General features: G+C 36.2%; 1 non-coding gene across 1 annotated transcript; it reads right to left on the minus strand.

Moving 5' to 3' along the window:
• Window positions 1-473: 473 nt before the first annotated feature.
• LOC140138495 (small nucleolar RNA SNORD24) lies at window positions 474-545 on the minus strand. The gene has a single exon (XR_011857021.1). It is a non-coding gene; the product is annotated as a small nucleolar RNA SNORD24 (small nucleolar RNA).
• Between the last annotated feature and the right edge of the window lie 5,455 nt (window positions 546-6,000).

A 6,000-nucleotide genomic window follows, 5' to 3' on the forward strand; every position in this document is an offset into this window, starting at 1 on the left:
ATAAAAAACATACGCAAATTAGAAGTGCCATGGTTAACTCCCCTAGTATTTCCAAAAACATTCCCCCTAATTAAACCCCTATGACTCTGCACTAAAATCAAATTTTTGCATGGCGATCCACCTCAGTCTAGTATTGGTGGTACTATTTCGTCTCGTCAACGGCGCCCTCAAGAGTAGCAAATAGGGATCATCATTGGCAGCATCACACATGCTAAATTTATTTTATTTAAATTAAATTTTGCTTTACACAAATGATTGAATTTGCTTGTCATTTTCTTTAGTTCTAAATCAAATTTCTTAATTCATGTTCTTACCAAGCATCTATCTACATGTAGTTTAGTGCCAAGCAACCAATATTTTCATCTGAAAATCGGGAGGGAAAAATCTGAAATCGGAGGGAAAAATAAGACGGAATAATTAAAATAACATGAACGCTTGTCAATTTTCAGAGCACAATATATTATGCAAGATGCCGCCTCAGTTTGGTGGTAGTAGAATTTTTCATCATTAGCACTAAGAGTAGCAAATATGACTCATCCTTGGCAGTCAGAATTTTTAGATTTTTAAAATTCAGTACACAACTACTTAGTCTTACCTTGAAAGTTGACCCTGGCAACAACAGTAGGTTCTCACTGGATTGTAAACACCGGCATTCTTCTAATACTGAAATAAAATATTAAAATAGGTTGTTAGTTTGTTTATTAATGACATACTTAACTTGGAATCACCAGGTGGGCGATTCTACAGTTTCAGGCAAAAGGCCTGTAATGTGAGCATTCAACATCTTTTCTCTTGTACATTCAGCAAATCAAATTCTGGCAACATGTCCGACAGTCTACCAGTAGTGACCTTGGTATGAATTCAGCAAATCAAATTCTGGCAACATGACCGACAGCCTACCAGTAGTGACCTTGATATGAATTCAGCAAATCAAATTCTGGAAACATGTCTGACAGTCTACCAGTAGTGACCTTGATATGAATATACCACTTGACTTGCTTCATGCACATAATATTGTCAACTCACTAAACACAACTTTGTACCGAAACGGTGGAGTGGCCATTAATGCATTTCAGCGATCTTGGTGGAAATTCAACATGAACAACTCTGACATGTAGTAAAAGATTTCATCATCAATGCATTATTTGTTTGCTCACAACACAACTTATATAATCAGCAGGGCATTTATGAGGTGACTGCAGTTAATAAACACAGGAATGGGTCTAAATACCACTTCATGTTCAATAGTGAATAGTCCCCTTCAAAAAAGTATTAGCAAATTACGATGAAGCCAACCATAGTATTAAACCAACTGGTTTTAAGAATGTAATTGGCCTATTTTCAGTTGCAAGGAAAAGCTTACCTTTCAAAATGCTAATTTATCCCGTCCAATTTCCATCCTAAAGACACAGAAAACAAAAACGGACAAGATCACTTGTTATTATATGTAGATTCTTTAAAATGTTGCGAGACCATTTCTTCAATCGCATTTCTCATCAGCAACTATTACAATTATTTCATGAATCAGTTTTCTGATTTATCTCAAATCCACAGCCAAGTAATAGTAGCTTACATCATATGAGAACTTTCTACTAACTTCTTGAAAAAAGGTAATAGAAGTGGATGAAATCTGAAGAGCTAACACTAAATCTTTCACAATGCTTGAATGTTACCTCCTGCATTACAACCCCGAAATTTACATCACAATTACAGGCCCAAGGAACAAAAAAATTCTAGTATCTATTCCAGCTCCATATAGACATGCACAAGATGTCATTGGATTTGGAACAGATAATAGTGCCAGGAGGAAACAAAACGAAATGGTGGCCTACCCAGTCTTTCATATCCAGCTTTGATTTTTTTATCCGAAACACTACCATAAAAATAAAAACTCTGGCCTACACACGCAATTGTGAATTTAAACATTCCAAATCTGGAAGTGCAAAAAAATAACCAAATTCTTTTACAGTATTGGCTTGAATTATTAAAAGTACTATATCTTGCTGAAAACAAACAATAGAATACTAAACATTTTAACCTCTCTGTTCATAATTGGTTTGGATCAGAAGCAAAAGATGCTAATCACTGAATGTCAGCTGAAACACGGATATGCTATAGAACATCACATCAAAACCAATTATGAATGAAATCAGCATTTTTAACCAAGGATTCCTGACTTGACAGGTGGTGTAGACTGATATGAAATTGGATCAATTGAAGACATATTTATTGGTAGAGCTACACAAGCATGAAAATATTGGATGAGACGTTGTGGAGTCCAATATTTTAAAACTTGCGAAACCAATCAATATTGGTGCATAAAGCATCATTATGTTTTGGATGGAACATGGTATGGTTTGAGCACAAAACACATTTATCAATTGGTCAATGTTTGTAACATTTTGGGGGTAAGTCAAAATTGTGCATAATATTTTTCAATAATTTGTAGATTGACCAAGTAGTTAGTTATGCATCATTTGACAAATACATTCAGTGTTTTAATTGGCATTTTCAACACAGCCTCTTCGAGTATGCAAATGTTGCTACTGGCCTGGATGTAAAGGTATATGGTGCGACAGATTAATGAAAACCAGGGCTTCAAATCCGACGCGAACCCGCGAACCGGTTCGCGTGAAGGTTCGCCGGGTTGCAACTGGGCGAACCAAAATTGGTTCGCGCACAAGCTTGGAAGTCTAAGATCACATTTTGTGTTATTTTTACCCTTTTTTACTGCAACGGAAATGTGATTTAATAATCTCATTAATCCATGAATATAATTCTGAAATGTTGAGGAAAAAAGGCAAAGTTTTCATCATTTTAGCTGTCCATCTCGTACAGAGCGTGAAAGTTACGCCCTGGCCTGTGTTTACAACCCACCATCCCATAATAATAGATATGACCTCGCTAGTAAATAAAAGCGTCTATGTCATTGGTTAAATCACATTCATCTCACGTATTTCCACCAATCACGGCAACTCTTTTTTACCAAAGAGTCGGGTCATATGAATAATTAATCATGACATGAATAATTAATCGTCAAATGACGTCGTCATTTATTACACACGTGCTCACCCTTTACCCGATGTACAAAATAATATGTGGAATAAATTTAATTTAATTTGCATTTCATTTGAAAATATATGGTTTAAAATTGCGAATCATATAACAGTACATACAAAAGCTATTTTAAGCAATTTTCAGCGAACATTTAAGGAAATTTGTAATAAATTTATGAATAAAATGTAAATAGATATCAAGTGGTTGGTCATATGCAGGATTTGGTGAGTGTGTCCCTCATCACCGTTATTGGCGTTAGCATCCATTCGATGCTTTGGTTTTTGATGTGACGCGTGATCTGTCATGGCGGACTTGTTTATGAGGGGGCATGACCACCAAGTCATGTGTGTGGCTGGCTGCTGTGGGGAGCTGTGCGCTCAGGAGATGGGGGTGTTGCTGGTTCTGTCGTGTTGCTGAGGGGTCCTCCGATCGGGGTGGGACGCCTGGAGAGGGAGTGAATTGTTGTACTTGTGAAGCGGTTTACCATTGGTATGTCGCCTAACAGTCCTGATGAACTTATTCAAGGGCTCATATTTAATCGTTTTAAATATCTAATTGTTTAAATTGATGTAGTACTTATAAATGTGCAATATATGTATTTTATAATGTTTTTCTGGCGAATAAAATGAAATGAAATGAAAGTGAAATTAGGGGTATTGCGGTATATGGTATATTTTCATGTTTTGACATCTCTTCATCGCGTAGCTAGCAGTAGGAGATGGGTCATTCGCGGCCTCAGATTCTCCAAAACTAACTCATACGGGTGTAAAACCTTTTAAACTGCACTATATTTAATACATAAATGTTATGTTATGGTCTCATTAATGCATGATAGGTAAGTTACAGCGATAGTCGAAGTTTAATAAGCTTAAAGCAAGTTGCTGAGCTTGCTGTGTAGTCAGTATTTTACGTTCGGTAAACTACAATATTATTAAAAATACTTTCAGGATTCAAAGTTGAAACAGCTGCTTTTAACAAAAAAAAAAGATAACCAACATGGTTTTGTTATTAATAATGTTATAGTAAGTTGCAAACAAATTCCCACCTATTTATAGGGTATTATGATTTCGCAGGTTTTTTTTCTCAATATTACGGGGAATCGTAAGCCTGGTTCTGATGAGAACCAAAGGTTCTCGCAAAAGCCATTTGCGAGAACCTAAACTGGTTCCCGCAATTGATTGCGAATTTGAACCCCTGAAAACAATTTGATTTGAGCTGAATGCAAAGCAATTTTCAGCTTGATTTACAACAGGAGAGTCTTCATCTCATGTGACCTTGAACATCGCCATTACACGTAGTTTACCATATAACTAAACTGATGATTGGTTGCAAATATATACGACTAATTTTAATCGAGAAATCTTGCATTAACAAAATACACAACTTGCCATTGGCAATGTTCGACTAGCACACAATATCAATGCTATATTTTAAAGTTTTCCCGAGTAAAGATCAAAAATTCCACCAACCCCCTATGAATTCCATTGAATAACATAGTAGCATTAAGCTGTGCAAATCCAACCACCCTATTTCCCATTACATTGTTCCTTCATGTGAACAAATGTTTCAACGCTTAACAGCCAAGTTTAAAGGATAGGTGTATCAGTCCGCCCTAGATCGCTACATTTATTAAATTTCAAGGCCCGAGGGCTCAGTGAGCGATTTCTCATCACTTACACCTTGTACTTCGTCAAATTTTGACTGTTCAAAAACTGAATAGAAATAACACATACCTGTTAAGTCCTTTTCGTTTCAGCATAGTTCCTCGCATCCAGGTGCGTCACTCACTGCAAAAAAAAAAAAAACCGAAAGCATTAATTTTATGATCAATTTTATCTACATGGGGAGTCGACGTTTCGGAATATGGTGTATCAGTCCGCCCTAGATCGCTACATTTATAAAATCTCAAAGCCCGTGGGCTCAGTGAGCGATTTCTCATCATCTACACCTTCAATTAAATTACTTAAAATTTGAATGAAAATTACACATACCTGCTTGATTTCCAGCTTGGTACAAGTGCTAGTGGCGTTTTAAGATCTGGTGCATTGCAGCCCTACAGTACAAGAAATGAAAAATATTGGTTCATAGGAATTTGCATTTGAAAACAATGATCAACTTGCTCACTCATAAAAATGTAATTGTGTATCAGTCCGCCCTAGATCGCTACATTTATAAAATTTCAATGCCCGTAGGCTCAGTGAGCGATTTCTCATCAGTTACACCTTGCACTACTTAAAAAATCTTCCAAATTTAAATGAAACTGCACATACCTGGTAACTTGGGTCTCAAGTCTGACTCCTCTCCGTTTCAGCCTGGTTTCCCAAGAACATCACACTGTAAAAAAATTTTGGGAACTTAGATAATAATCTTCAACCTGCTCCAACATTAATTCAAAATTTAAAACTTGTGTATCAGTCCGCCCTAGATCGCTACATTTGTATAGTTTCACAACCGTTGGTTCATTGAGCGATTTCTCATCACATACAATGTTCATGTTTTAAGGGGGTACTACACCCCTCCATAAATTTTTGTCTATTTTTGCATTTTTCTCAAAAACTAATAACATAGTGGCAACAAAAGTTATCTGTATTATAGGGGCAAGGAATCCAATTACTACACTGGAATTTCAGTGACCCAAGACAAGCGGTTCGTTATTTATGACAAGAAAAGAGGTACAGCAAGGATGTACCTCATATCCTATATATTTACTGAACCGCTTGTCTTGAATCACTGAAATTTCAGTGTAGTAATTGGATTCCTTGCCCCAATAATATATATAACTTTTGTTACCAGTGTGTTATTATTTTTTTTTAATATTGCAAAAATAGTCACTAATTTACCACAGGGGTGTAGTACCCTCTTAAATACATATGTATATTTATTGCATCACTTACCTTTGTTCAATGAGCATACTTCGCCGATTACAGCTTTTCAGGCATGAGG

The sequence above is a fragment of the Amphiura filiformis genome, chromosome 17 (genome assembly GCF_039555335.1).
Source record: "Amphiura filiformis chromosome 17, Afil_fr2py, whole genome shotgun sequence".
In the NCBI taxonomy this organism is placed as follows: domain Eukaryota; kingdom Metazoa; phylum Echinodermata; class Ophiuroidea; order Amphilepidida; family Amphiuridae; genus Amphiura; species Amphiura filiformis.